Genomic DNA, 15,318 nt, shown 5'->3' with positions numbered 1-15,318 from the left:
TGTTCGAAGTAAAGAGATACTTTTGGGATGATCCCAACCTCTAAAAATCATGTAGTGATGGTCTCTACCGCAAGTGTGTACCGCAATGGGAAGTGCAAGGAGTTTTGGAAGGTTGCCACTCATCCCCATATAGAGGACACCATGGAGCTAGGAGGACGGTTGCCAAAGTCCTACAATCAGGCTTCTATTGGCCCACCTTGTTTGAAGATGCTAGGGAGTTCATCATGCATTGTGACCCTTGCCAAAGAACCGACAACATATCTTGGAGGAATGAGATGCCACGACGAGGCATTTTGGAGGCTGAAATCTTTGATGTTTGGGGAATTGATTACCAAGGTCCCTTTGTATCATATCAAGGCAACAAATACATTCTAGTTGTCGTTGATTACGTGTCCAAGTGGGTAGAAGTAATTGCTACCCCAACCGATGATGCAAAAACGGTGACCAAGCTCTTAAAGAAAGTAATCTTCCCAAGATTTGGAGTTCCTAGAGCGATTATAAGTGATAGTGAATCACATTTCCATGAGAAGAAACTTGCATCTCTCTTGACAAAGTATGGTGTTCAACATAGGACCGGCTTGGGATATCACCCTCAAATAAGTGGTCCAGTCAAAATCTCAAATATAGAGATCAAACGAATTCTTGAGAAGGTTATCAATAAAATTCGTAAGGATTGGAGCACGAAGCTTGATGACTCTCTTTCAGCTTATAGGAAGGCTTATAAGACACCCATAGGAACTTCACCTTACAAGTTAGTCTATGGAAAGGCTTGTCACTTGCCATTTGAATTAGAAAGGATGATGACCCTAGTGGAGTTCGCGGATGTTCTAGGACTAGATGTGTCACCTACTCAATCTTCAAAGCCTCGAAATTATAGTGTAGAGCCCCTTTGGCGAGCCTTAACGGGCCGAGATTTGTCAAGAATCAATGATTGCTCGGCTTCATATATTCAAAACCCTATCATTCGGTTTACTTATCGATTCATATATTCAAAACCCTTTGGAGTCTTACTTGAAAATCCAAGGAAAAAGTGGTTATAAGTTCAATGCCCTATTGGTGCTACTTGAAAGATAGGCGCGGTTTAGAAACGGGAATGATAGTGGGATGAAACATATCGTCAATGAAGGCCTAGTGACGAGACTTTCAAAGTTCTTCAACCCCAACTTCAACAACAATAACTCTTATGTGCACCTTCCGGGTAATACTAAGATTAATGAAATGCTCCTTTTTCAACATCATCATTGGATAGCCTATGAGGGCTATGAGCGGAAAATTAAATGGTTGATTAAGGGAAGCAACCCTCTAATCCTTCCTACGGAGGGTTTGACGATAATTTCACCAAGAAGGGGTTCTCTTTCCCGAGTACCATCTATCTAGTACCCGGAAGCGCAAGTCAAGCAAATCAAGTCCCACCTCCCACTCAAAGACAACAACAAGCAAACGAACCTGATGTGACCATTATTTGAGTATATTTAGTCCCCGAATTACCCTTGTTCCCATGCTTTTTAGTGCATATTTGGGTCATTTATTGTCTTTAGTCCTTTGTTTTACATATTCTTTGAGGTTTTGATCCCTTGGTAGGAAAGGAGTGCAAACCTTGCATTTTCATGGCAAAATGGAGCTAAATTGATTGAATTAAATGACCAAGCATCAAAGAGAAGACAAGACTAGAAGGCCTTTGTACATATTGTAGTAGATGGGCAATGATGAGAAAATATCCTTGCATCCCCGAGGAAATCCTCAACGATTGTATGAAGAAAAAGGAAGAAAGGAAGAAGCTGATCAACAATCCGAGCGGATTGCCCACAATCCGCCCGTCCAAGAGAAGGAATCCAAGCGTCTTCCTCAGAAAGACGCTCATCCAAAACCACCACAATCCGCCCGTCCACCCCACAAATCCGCTCGTCCAAAAGACCCACAATCCGCTCGTCTCGTGCCCTGGACGCTCGGATTGTGTGACAGCTAATCCGTCTTCTACTTGTTCTATGAAGGATGCGCATACCTCGGGAAAGACTAGCAAAATGGAGACTCGCATATTTTTTTGAGAGTTGCGTTTCCTCAAGGACTTAATCGTCATATAAGCCCTTAATAAACCCTAATTTGTGTACCTAATCCCCACTATAAATACCCCATTAGTCTAATTAGATAATCATGTTCTTCTTAGCAATCTCTAGTGTAGTTTATATCAATCTAATCTCTCTTTAAACTTGTAATCAACTTTTAATCAAGTCTTAATACAAATCTCATTTCCTTAATCTTTCTTTTGTTCATCTTTCATTTTGGGTAATTGAAGATTATTTGGGTTATTATTGGGAGATTGACAACCTTCCAATCAATCATCAAGTACTTCTATTATTCTTTGCTTTATTATTGGAATCATTAGTAGGTATAATTCTCTTAATCCCTTTTTAATTATTGTTAATTATCTTCATTTATTCATCATGTTTTACTTTGTTGGTATGATTCACAACCTTGCTAGCATGTTCAACATGATAATGAGTGAGTAGTTTTCTTAGCTAGGGTTAATGGGTAATTAGGGGAAACCAACATGGGGGATGATTCATGCTTAAATTAATATGTTTTCATAGTTTATTTGCTTGCTTGTTGTGATCTCAACTAATGCACATGTTATGTTTTATGAAATGCGAGCCTATGAATCCTTGCATTTTTTACCCATCACCTATCTTTTCAATGAGACTTGTAAGACATAAACCAACTCGAGTCTCATTAGACCATGCATATAGTTGAGTAGGGAAGATTAAGTCGACTTGTAGGTGTTGTACAATCTAATCGATTCGGCTCCGGGACCCAAACTTTCCTAGGATTGTAAGATATAAACCAACTCGGTCCATCACAACAATAATTGCTTGCTTATAATTTGAGAATATGTTTGTATGATCAATTCCCATGAATCCCCTATGACCCCATGACACCCTAGTGCCTTTTAGCAATTGTTTACACCCCTTTTTAATCATCTTGCTTGTTTACTTTCATTGCTATTTAGTTTAGTGATCTTCTATTCAAACCCCAAATTGTGACACCCCTAGACACCGCTAGTTGCAATTGAAAATCTCACTTCAATTCCCGACCCTTGGGATCCGGCCTTTACTTGCCTCTTTACTAATAGTAGAGTTGTTTGTGGAGTTATAAATATTGTTTTGGTCTAGGTGCTCCTAACGACAACTACCGAAAACTAAACCTTCAAAGAGGAATACCGACCAAAAAATGGCGCCGTTGCCGAGGACGGTGTTAACTTGATTTAGATTTTCTTAGATTGTTATTAGTTGTGTCTTTCTTTGCCTTGGGGAAGTAAAACTCCTCAAGGTTTGTTCTAATTATTTTCAAGTTGTTTGATATTTTGCATGTCTAGAAGATCACAAGGTAACTTGTTACCCTTTGATCACGAAATTGAAAGGACTTTGACAAACAATAGAAGACTTGCTAGAAGAACTTTGAGAGGTATTGGTGAGGTTGTAGATATTCAACCAAACGCTATTGAGTTCGTCAACCCTTTTTCAAGAGAAGGTGAGGAGAACCCAACACAAAATCCAACACAAAATCAACCCACAATGCCTAAATTTTCATCACATTCCCTACCAACCGAGGAGAACCTACCCAATGGTACTCCCACACCACAACACTTAACCGGAAATTTCATTGCCAAATCCACATTTATCCAATTAGTCGAAAGAAGCCAATTTGGGGGGATGCTTAGTGAAGACCCTCACTCTCACATGGATACTTTTTGTGACTATTGTGATGCGATTTCTCAAACCGGTGTAACTCAAGAGCAAATTCGATGGGTCTTATTTCCTTTTTCTCTAATTGGCACCGCAAAACAATGGTTAAAAGGCCTTGATAAGGCTACTCTCGGAATTGACTCTTGGAAGAAATTGGCTCTAGCTTTCTACAAAAAGTTCTACCCACCGGAAAAGACTAACATGCTAAGAGCTCAAATTACGGGCTTTAAGCAAAGAGATGAAGAATCCTTGTATGAAGCTTGGGAGCGATTCAAAGGAATATGTCACTCATTTCCTCATCATGGACTTAGCGAGTGGTTCTTGGTACAACTATTTTGGAATGCTCTTTATGAAGACTCAAGAAACATTCTCAACATGGGATCAAAAGGTATGTTCACCGAAGTTGACGATAATCAAACTTGGAACAAGATTGAGGAAATGGCGGTCCATAATTCACAATATAGTAGACCTCGCAAGGCTACTAGAGGAGGAAAGCATGAAGTGAACTCTATTACTCAATTGGGTGCTCAACTTAGTGCTCACATTGATACCATCAATTTGAAGTTCGAAAAAGCTATGGCTAGACTTGAAGAAACCTCAAAATCACCAAAGCATCATGTTAATGCCATGACGGCATCTTCATCAATCCCAAGTGGGATATGTGAGAATTGTGGAACTTTGGGACATGACCAAAGTGAATGTAGGGGAACAAATGAACAAGTGAATGCTTTTCAAGCATACAAGAGTGGTACTCCTTATTCAAATTATTACAATGAAAACACCAAATTCCACTCAAATCTCTCATACAAAAGCCAAAATGTTCAAAACCCTCAACCAACATACACCCCACCTCCCATGAGAAACCAAAGTCAAAGACCCTTTTACAACCAAAACCAAGGTTACCAAAATCAAACTCCATACCATCAACAAAATGACCAAGGTTTTGATGTTCAAAAAGCGGTCCTCCAAATGCAAAAGAATCAACAAGAGTTTTTCACTCAAATGCAAAAGGATAGTCAAGCAAAGGAAATCACCATCAACAACATCCTAGCCCACACCAAAATGTTGGAAACCCAATTGACTCAACTAGCATCTTCAAGCTCACAAAGACAAAAGGGGAAATTACCACCTCAAAGTAATCCCCCGAGACATGAAACGGTTAGTGCCATCCACTTGAGGAGTATTACGAGGTATGAAGCACCGAAGAAGCAAGTTGAGGATGAAGTGGTGGAAGCTAGTGACAAAGAAGAAGTTGTGCAAAACTCCAAGGATGGAGAACCATCAAAAGAAGAAGTTTCAAAGAAAAGTGAAGACAAGGCCAAGGAGAAGGAACCCATTGTGATTAGACTTCCTTTTCCGAGTCGTCAAGCTAAGCCCAAATTTGATGACCAACTTGGAAAGTTTATGGAAATTGTGAAGGATTTGGAAGTCTCGATTCCTTTCACGGAATTAATCAATCACGTGCCAGCCTATGCAAAGTATATGAAAGACATCCTTACAAAAAAGAAGTCGATCCAGAAGATTGAAACTATCGCCTTCACTAAGGTGAGTAGTGCAATCCTTCAAGGGAGTTCACCTCCGAAACTTAAAGATCCGGGAAGCTTCTCAATACCGTGTACCATTGGCAACACAATGATCAACAAAGCCCTATGTGACCTAGGGGCTAGTGTGAGTGTTATGCCATATTCGGTAAGTAAAAGTTTAGGGATGGGAGAGCTTAAATGTACCAATATCACACTCCAAATGGCCGATAGATCGACGAAGACACCATTAGGGATATGGGAAGATGTTCCCGTAAGAATTGGGAAATTTTTCATCCCGGTGGACTTTGTCATTGTTGACATGGAAGAAGACTCCAATATTCCAATCATTCTAGGTAGACCTTTCTTGCACACCGCGGGTGCGGTAATAGATATGAAGCATGGAGAACTTACTCTAGAAGTGGGAGATGAGAGCATAACTTTCAATCTTGACAAGACTATTAGAGCTCCCCGTTTGCATGAACCATGTTTTATGGTTGATCATTATAGCCGGAAGGATGAGAGGAAGAAGTCGGAATTCCAATGGAAAAAGAAAGTTGATGATGCTCCATCAAAAGAGCAAGTGAATTGTAATAAAGAGAGCTTGAAAAGCTCACCCATGAGAAGTGAAGAGGATGGCCTCATTGGCCAAAACAAGAAAGGAGGAGAGTTATCTCTATCAACTCAAGAGATTTTTAATGATCAAGTAGACGAAGTTTGTGGTCTTTGGGACGATGAGTTTGAAGGGATTTTTAATCCCTACATTGGTAATGCTATCAATCAAGACCAACATGAAGGACAACAAGTGCAAAGATCTATTGAGGATCTTTATCATGATAATGAACAAGCTTTTGACTACTTCTTCAAGGTGTTGAGCAACATCAACAACACCTTGAACATGCCCTCATGACATCTCACTAAGGATGAGAGTTTGTTGGAGTCCTCTCCAAACCACCATTTGTAAATATTTCTAACTCCCTAACTTGCATTTTAATTCTTACATTGCATTTTTGTCATTTTTGGATTTTTGTGCCTTGATCAAGATATTCATCATTTTTTAGAGAAGTTAGGGAGGGACTAATGATTTTATTGATGTGTAGTGCTTTAACTTAGTGTGGGGATAGCAATTGCCTAGGCTATTCATGCCTTTGTAGTGCCCCTACAATGAAGAACACGGGATTTGAAGAATGAAAATGACACGGGATATGCAAGTGCACGGATGGTCCTGAATCCGGGTAGACTAGGTGGAATCCGAGCGGTTTCTGGGTAATCCGCTCGTCTAATAGGAATCCGAGCGTCTATGGAGGAATCCGTCCGTCCAAATGAGCTGCAAAATCAAAAAATTTAGTTTGTTAGAGAATCCGAGCGTCCAAGCTGAGAAGACGCTCGTCTGAAACTGGTCGTTCGTCTTTGCAGAAAGACGCTCGTCTTTTTGCCAGTGCAGATTTAGCAAAGTTCATGTAAGAGAATCCGCTCGTCTTTGAGGAAAGCCGCTCGTCCTGAATTGCAGAATCCGCTCGTCTTCACTGAAAGACGCTCGTCTTTAGGCGAGTTTTCCTGAAACCAAATTGAGCAGAATCCGAGCGTCCCGAAGGGAATCCGCTCGTCTTCCCCTGCAGTTTTGAATTTTTCGGGTGTTTTAATACCCCTTCCCACATTCATTTCATTAATTCATTCATTCAAACACTACCCATAAACCCTGAAACCCCAAAACCCTCATCCTCTCCATCACCAAAAACAAAATTTCCTCAACCAAATTCAACAAAATCAAATCCAAACTTCCTTACAACAACAATTAATCACTCCTTTTGCAACAATAATCAATCCAAGCACCAAAATCTTCACTTTGAGTCGAGTTTTGAAATACAAAGACAAATCCTTTCATCTTAAATCGATTTGGGTATAATTAGAAATTGAAGATTTTTAATCATTTCTTGGTATAATCAACAATGGCAAGAACAAAAGGAGCAATAAAGGCACTCAAGGCAAAGACACTTTCGAAAAGGCAACAAAGCCTTCAAGCAAAGAAAGCTTCAATGGCTATGGTGGTTTCTAGTGCAAACTTGGAAGTTCAACAACAACAAGATCCTCCCTTGGAAGCAACAACAACAACAACTCCGGAAATCGCTCAATTACCCAACTATCCGGAGATATGCCGATTAAGTGCCCACCGAACAAACTACCTTCTTCCACTCTCCAAGGACGCCGAGTACATCATCCGTCAACAAAGGGGCGAGATTGAAGAGCCCTCCTCCTCCATTGTCACACCACCCTACCCATTCAAATATCAAGAGCTCAAACCCAAAGATGTTGAAGTGGGCAATGACTACGTGACTCTCCTCATGCAAGAGATGCCCAAACAAGCTTATAATGATCGAGTAGATGAATACTTAGCCCAATATCCACCCCTCCTTCATTTATCTAGGCAAGGACTACTTGATCCTTCATGTCCTTTGCCTAGTTGGGCGGATAGGGAAGTTATCTTTCCAAGCACATCTAGGGGTGAAAGACCGGGTGAAGATGAGAATGTCAATGATGAGGTTGTTGATGATGAGGGTGTTGATGAAGAGGTAGATGAAGAAGAAGAGGGTAATGAAGATGATGAAGGAAGTGAGCAAGATCAAGGAAGTGAAGATGAGAGTGGAGATGAGTCCGCTTCTATGGAGGAAAATGATGACAATGATGATATGGTGGAGGACTAGCAAACTTTGGAGGCTCCTACCCTCTTGAGGTTTGTCTAATTCTTTCTTTGTTTTCTTTATTTTTATCTTGATCATAGTTTGGAGAGTCCTAGCAACATGAGGACTAACACCTCGGCCCCATTGAGGTGTTCTTTTATTGTTCCCACATGGAAAATCCAAAATGACAACATATAGTTTCATGCATTGCATCTTGTGTGCATGAACAACCCCAAAATTTAAGACATTAGAAATAATGTCTATCTCGGTTTGGGGAAGTACATGCATACGCAATGGGAGGTAATCTAAATTACGCTCTCCGTCATAAACAAAAACCCATGCATCATATAGTGTAGATTAGAATACCTTGCATTTAGTATAGAAATCATGCATCATACTTGCATAATTTCCTATCATATTGGCCATTGAGGACAATGCCCATATTAGTGTGGGGATGGGAAATTCTAACTTAACTTTTATTCAAAAAAATCCAAAAAAATCCAAAATTTCGAAAAATTGAAAAAATTGAAAACTTGAAAATCCAAAAACAAGTTCATTTCCTTTGTAGTGTAGACTTGTATATATTATGTTTGTCTATCCTTGTTCACATTGATCGACTACGCCACATCCGAGACATGAGGATATTGAAGACCGCATGGTATGATCTTTCCAATCTCCTTTTTCCTCTTTATGTTAATGACTATGTGGCTTTATTTTGATTGATGCGGTATAAACAATGTGAATTTAGGACTTGCATTTACATTATTTGGCATATTAGTTGGTAGAATCATATGCATTAGGATGAATATATGTTAGTTGCATCATGGCATGTAGTTTGCATGTTAGAAAATTTTGCGAAACCGTCTACTTGGGAAGCTTGACAAGTGTATATAGGCCCTAGTAGATGTTTTTTCTTCTTAAGACTTTGCTTGTTAGAATACTTGTAAAACACCCTAGGATGTGTCATGCTAGTATCCTTTGACCCATGGATTAAGGCCTAGTCAAGAGTACCTTGTGGTGTGATAACTCCTTGGCTACCGTTTATTCCAAGGTAACCCTTGAAACCATGCAACCATCATTCATCCATGTTCTACCACATTTTTGTCATCAAAGGGAATGGGCACAAAAAGAAATTGATTTGAGTTCAAGAAATGAAATTAAAAGTGAAAGAAAGTTTGCAAAATGCATCAAATGAAAAGAGGAGCAAAAATAGACTCTTATGCTTCAAATATAAGCCACCCTCACTACATATGGGGTGACTTTGAAAATGTTCAAAAAGATAAATGCAAAAAGTTGAAAGTTGTCAAGTGTTGAAAAACCAAAAATCAAAAGAAATGGCAAGAAATTGTTCTCAAATGTTATATGCCACAAGAAATTGGGGGGAAAAACAAAAACAAAAGCAAACTCCCAAATGAAACTCAAATTCTATTGATCCCTTTATCCATCGTATCCATTTTTGTGCATGGTAGAGAGGGGACGACCCTTCTTCATGTCTAGGCAAGAGGGGGAATTCTGCGATCCTCCAGTATTTCTAACACCATAGGGAGTCTACTCTTGACAAAAGCATTTAACGATTGAGGACAAAGGTACCCTAGCTTGATACAACTTGGAGGTGATTTATTGGTATCCTTCTAGGCTTAGTAGTTTGAAGAAATTGCATCTATGAAGGAGTGTGTACCCTTGAATTGCTTCTCTTGTAGATAATTTCCGCCACTTAGATGAGGAAAGTGGCTATTCGTTTGTTGATGCATCCATTACTTGTTTTGTGTGCTTTAATGCTTGGATGTGTCGCCATTTTGGCAAGACCCACCTTGCCTTGCAAGAAGGCATCCTACCTCATGGTTGTCTTGTTGTGAGTTGAAGGGGCGGAGTGAGACCCGCTAATTGTCTCATATCGGCTATGCTATTAGGTTAGTTTAAATAACGGCCCTAGTCTTTGTCACCTCTTTACTCGGGACGAGCAAAGGTTCGGTTTGGGGATATTTGATGTGACCATTATTTGAGCATATTTAGTCCCCAAATTAGCCTTGTTCCCATGCTTTTGAGTACATATTTGGGTCATTTATTGTCTTTAGTCCTTTGTTTTGCATATTCTTTGAGGTTTTGATCCCTTGGTAGGAAAGGAGTGCAAACCTTGCATTTTCATGGCAAAATGGAGCTAAATTGATTGAATTCAATGACCAAGCATCAAAGAGAAGACAAGACTAGAAGGCCTTTGTACATATTGTCGTAGATGGGCAATGATGAGAAAAGATCCTTGCATCCCCGAGGAAATCTTCAAGGATTTTATGAAGAAAAAAGAAGAAAAGAAGAAAGAAAGAAGCTGATCTACAATCCAAGCGGATTGCCCACAATCCGCCTGTCCGTGAGAAGGAATCCGAGCGTCTTCCTCAGAAGGACGCTCGTCCAAAACCACCACAATCCGCCCGTCCACCCCACAAATCCGCTCATCCAAAAGACCCACAATCCTCTCGTCCCGTGCCCTGGACGCTCGGATTGTGTGACAGCTAATCCGTCTTCTACTTGTTCTATGAAGGATGCGCATACCTCGGGAAAGACTAGCAAAAAGGAGACTCGCATATTTTTTTGAGAGGAGCGATTACTCAAGGACTTAATCGTTATTTAAGCCCTTAGTAAACCCTAATTTGTGTACCTAATCCCCACTATAAATACCCCATTAGTGTAATTAGATAATCATGTTCTTCTTAGCAATCTCTAGTGTAGTCTATATCAATCTAATCTCTCTTTAAACTTGTAATCAACTTTTAATCAAGTCTTAATACAAATCTCATTTCCTTAATCTTTCTTTTGTTCATCTTTCATTTTGGGTAATTGAAGATTATTTGGGTTATTATTGGGAGATTGACAACCTTCCAATCAATCATCAAGTACTTCTATTATTCTTTGCTTTATTATTAGAATCATTAGTAGGTATAATTCTCTTAATCCCTTTTTAATTATTGTTAATTATCTTCATTTATTCATCATGTTTTACTTTGTTGGTATGATTGACAACCTTGCATGCATATTCAACATGATAATGAGTGAGTAGTTTCCTTAGCTAGGGTTAATGGGTAATTAGGGGAAACCAACATGGGGAATGATTCATGCTTAAATTAATATGTTTTCATAGTTTATTTGGTTGCTTGTTGTGATCTCAACTTATGCACATGTTATGTTTGATGAAATGCGAGCCTATGAATCCTTGCATTTTTTTACCCATCACCTATCTTTTCAATGAGACTTGTAAGACATAAACCAACTCGAGTTTCATTAGACCATGCATATAGTTGAGTAGGGAAGATTAAGTCGACTTGTAGGTGTTGTACAATCTAATCAATTCGGCTCTGGGACCCAAACTTTCCTAGGATTGTAAGATATAAACCAACTCGGTCCATCACAACAATAATTGCTTGCTTATAATTTGAGAATATGTTTGTATGATCAATTCCCATGAATCCCCTATGACCCCATGACACCCCAGTGCCTTTTATCAATTGTTTACACCCCTTTTTAATCATCTTGCTTGTTTACTTTCATTGCTATTTAGTTTAGTGATCTTCTATTCAAACCCCAAATTGTGACACCCCTAGACACCGCTAGTTGCAATTGAAAATCTCATTTCAATTCCCGTCCCTTGGGATCCGACCTTTACTTGCCTCTTTACTAATAGTAGAGTTGTTTGTGGAGTTATAAATATTGTTTTGGTCTAGGTGCTCCTAACGACAACTACCGAAAACTAAACCTCCAAAAAGGAATACTGACCAGAACCTCAAAAGAATGAGCAAGAAAAGATCGCTATCCCTCCTTACCCTTTTCCCGTACTAACTCTAAGCTATGCATCGCCAATAATATGACGACAAGGTAGATACTTACTATGCTCTCTATCCTAGCTTCCACTGGATGGCCCGCCAAGGGCAAATTGATGAAGAGGGGGCACCTCTCTCTTTGGCTCAAATTGACATTCTCTTCCCAAATTATGTTCATGGAAATGATGGAGAAAATGGCAATGGCAATGGAGAAAGAGAAGGGTCGAGTGGTGGTGACACCGTGGAGATAAATAGTGATGCGGACGAGTTCATGGATTTCTACGAAAATGATAAATCTAGAGCAAATTGGGATGATGATCTTGGTGGAGAATATGGCAACAAGTGAAGAAGTTCATTGGCTTGGTGGAGCAGGCAAGAGGCACCCACCATGGCTTGTGTGAGCTTTTCTTTTACCTCTCTCATTTTTATGTCAAAATTTGAAATAGCATTCTAACTTAATTTAAATAATCATTGTTGTTTCGGTTTCGGCCTTTGTTAGTGTCCTTGTAAAATTTAAGGACTAGTTCCACCTTAGAAACATCAAGGTGATGATGATTTTTGTTCCCACTTGAAAATCCAAAATGACAATTTGTATCTAGCATAGCATTGCATGCATGGTTTTGTGGCCAAACTTCACCCATTAATTTAACCGGTTTGGGGAAGTTTAGTCACAAGCAACCCGAGTTAATTCAAATTAGCCCTCCGAAAATAGAAAGCATGCATCATGTAGTTTAGCTTAGTTTGGATCGCTTGTATATATATTTATCAAATGTAAATATTTCACATGTAGAGTGCATTTAGTATAGAACCATGCATCATTTGCATAATTCCCTATTGTTTTGTCCATTGGGGACAATGTCCCTTCTAAGTGTGGGGATGGGGAATTCTAACACTATCTAACTCAAAAATTCAAAAAATGATAAAAATTTGATTTTTTTTTTAAAAAAAATCAAAAAACATGTTCTTCCCTTTTGTAGTGTAGAAATGTATATATTTTATATATTTGTTTGTTTGTGTTTACTCCTATCACTTGGGACCGACTACGCCACATACGAGGCTTGAGGAATATGAAGACCGCATGGTATGATCTTTCCAAATCTCCTTTTTCCTCTCGTATGTTAATGAGAATGCTGCTTCGTTTTGTTTGATGCGGTACAAACCAATGTGATTATAGGAGTTGCATTTAGATTATATGGCATAATAGTGATAGTAGCATATGCATTAGGTTGTATATATGCTAGTTGCATCATGGCATATAGTTGCATATTTGAAATTTTTTGTGAAAATGTCTAGTTGGGAAGCTTGGCAAGTGTATATAGGCCGTTGTAGATAATTTTTCTCCTTGAGACTTTGTTTGCTATAATACCCTCAAGACACCCTAGGATGTGTCATACTAGTATCTTTTGACCCATGGACTAAGGCCTAGTCAAGAGTACCTTGTGGCGTGATAACTCCTTGGCTACCGTTTATTCCAAGGTGACCTTTGAAACCATGCAACCACTTCCACTTCTATCATTTTTGTCACACAAAAAGGGAATGGGCACAAAAATTTCCAATTTGAGTTCAAAGTACCAAAGTGAAAGTCAAAAAGTTTGCAAAAATTGCATCAATGAAAAGAGGAGCAAAAATAGACTCATATGCTTCAATAAAAGTACCCTTGCTACAAAATGGGGTTACTTTGAAAAATGTTCAAACAAAATGCAAAAAGTTGAAAAATGCCAAACATAAAAAATGGCATGATCTTAATCTTCAAATGCTACAAAAATGGGGGGGAAATAAACCCAAAAAGCAAATTACTACCATTGTGAAACTCAAAACATTTTGATCCCTTTTGTCCATTGATGATCCTTTCTTTGTTTCATGGTGGAGAGGGGACGACCCTTCTTCTTGTCTAGGTAAGAGGGGGAATTCCGCGATCCTACAATGTTTCTAACACCATAGGGAGTCTATTCTTGACAAAAGCAATTAGCGATTGAGGATGAAAGTACCCTAGTTTAACACAACTTGGAGGTGATTTATTGGTATCCTTTTAGACTTAGTAATTTGGAGAAATGATATCTACAATGGAATTCCCCCTCTTACCTATGGTGTTAGGATGCATCGCCATTTTGGCAAGCCCCACCTTGTCTTGCAAGAAGGCATCTTACCTCATAGGTGTCTTGTTATGACTTGAAGGGGCAGAGTGAGACCCGCTAATTGTCTCACATCGGCTAGTAGTATTAATAAAGGTCATAGTTTTGGTCACCACATTACTCGGGATGAACAAAGGTTCGGTTTGGGGATATTTGATGTGGCTTATATTTACGCACATTTAGTCCCCTAACTAGCCTAGTTTCCATGCTTTTTAGTACTTATTAGGGTCGTTTCTATCTTATGTTCCCTATTTTGCACATTCTATGAGGTTTTAGTGCCCTTTGTAGTGGAGGATGCTAAGCCTTGTGCATATGGAGGCAAAAGCAGAGCTAAATTGATCGCACCTAACGACCAAGCAACAAAGAGGATACCAATACTAAAGGCCTAAGTTAACAAACCAAGTAAAATGGGCAATGATGAAGACCCCCACGACTCCTCAATGATCCCCACGGATCTTGAGGCAGTCAAGAAGAAGAGAAGCCAAGCTGTACAACAATCCAGGCGTCCCGACTTCAAGTCGGGCGACCCAAGGCTAAATCCAGGCGTCCCAATGACAGGACAGGCGAATCCTCAAGCATCATGAGCGTCCAAAATAGGCGGGTCGTGGGACCCCTCATGGGACTTGCAAGGCATTAATCTTCATCTTAGGGACTTAATCGTCATTTAAAGCCTTAGTTACCCTAATACTTGTACTTAGTATAAATACTCCATTGTATTAGGAGATGAGCATCAAGTCATTAGAGTAGATTAGAAATCAATTAGCTTAATTACTTATTAGTCCTTCCTTAATTATTTCTGAATAATTCTTAGATCTAGTTGAGGAATTGGAAGATTATTTTGGGTTTATTGAAGAATTGACAACTCTTCATTCATCAATCAAGTTTTCTTCTATTATTCTTTCCTTTCATTTGTTCATCATAAGTTTGGTACAATTTCTTTACTCCTTGCTTAATTATTGTTTTATTATCCTAATCATTCATCAGGTTTGGACTTGTTAATAGGATTGACACCCCCTATTAACATGTCTACCATGATCATGAGTGAGTAGTCTCCTAGCTAGGGTTAATGGGGGATTAGGACAATTAAAACATGGGGGTAAATCCATACTTAATCTAATATGCTTTCATAAGATTGCTTGTTTGTTGTAGTTTCAACTTATGCACATGTTATGCTTGATGAATTGCTTGATTGACAACCTTGTATGAATCTCTTATCCATTCAACAAGACTTGTAAGATATAAACTAACTCAAGGCTTGTTAGACCATGCATATAATTGAAGAGGAAGAAACTAAGTCGGCTTGTAGGTGTTGTACAGTCTTGACCGACTCGTATCCGGGACCCAAATCTTCCTAGGAATTGTAAGACATAAACTAACTCGATTCCACTATAACAATAATTTGCTTGCAACTATGTAAACATGTTTGTAAGATCTCCACC

At 39.1% G+C, this 15,318-nt stretch overlaps 1 non-coding gene across 1 annotated transcript; it reads right to left on the bottom strand.

Moving 5' to 3' along the window:
• Window positions 1-3,941: 3,941 nt before the first annotated feature.
• Window positions 3,942-4,048, bottom strand: LOC141626064 (small nucleolar RNA R71). The gene has a single exon (XR_012535792.1). It is a non-coding gene; the product is annotated as a small nucleolar RNA R71 (small nucleolar RNA).
• Window positions 4,049-15,318: the final 11,270 nt, after the last annotated feature.

The sequence above is a fragment of the Silene latifolia genome, chromosome X (genome assembly GCF_048544455.1).
Source record: "Silene latifolia isolate original U9 population chromosome X, ASM4854445v1, whole genome shotgun sequence".
Lineage (NCBI taxonomy): Eukaryota > Viridiplantae > Streptophyta > Magnoliopsida > Caryophyllales > Caryophyllaceae > Silene > Silene latifolia.
This window is presented reverse-complemented; position numbering and strand designations above follow the sequence as displayed.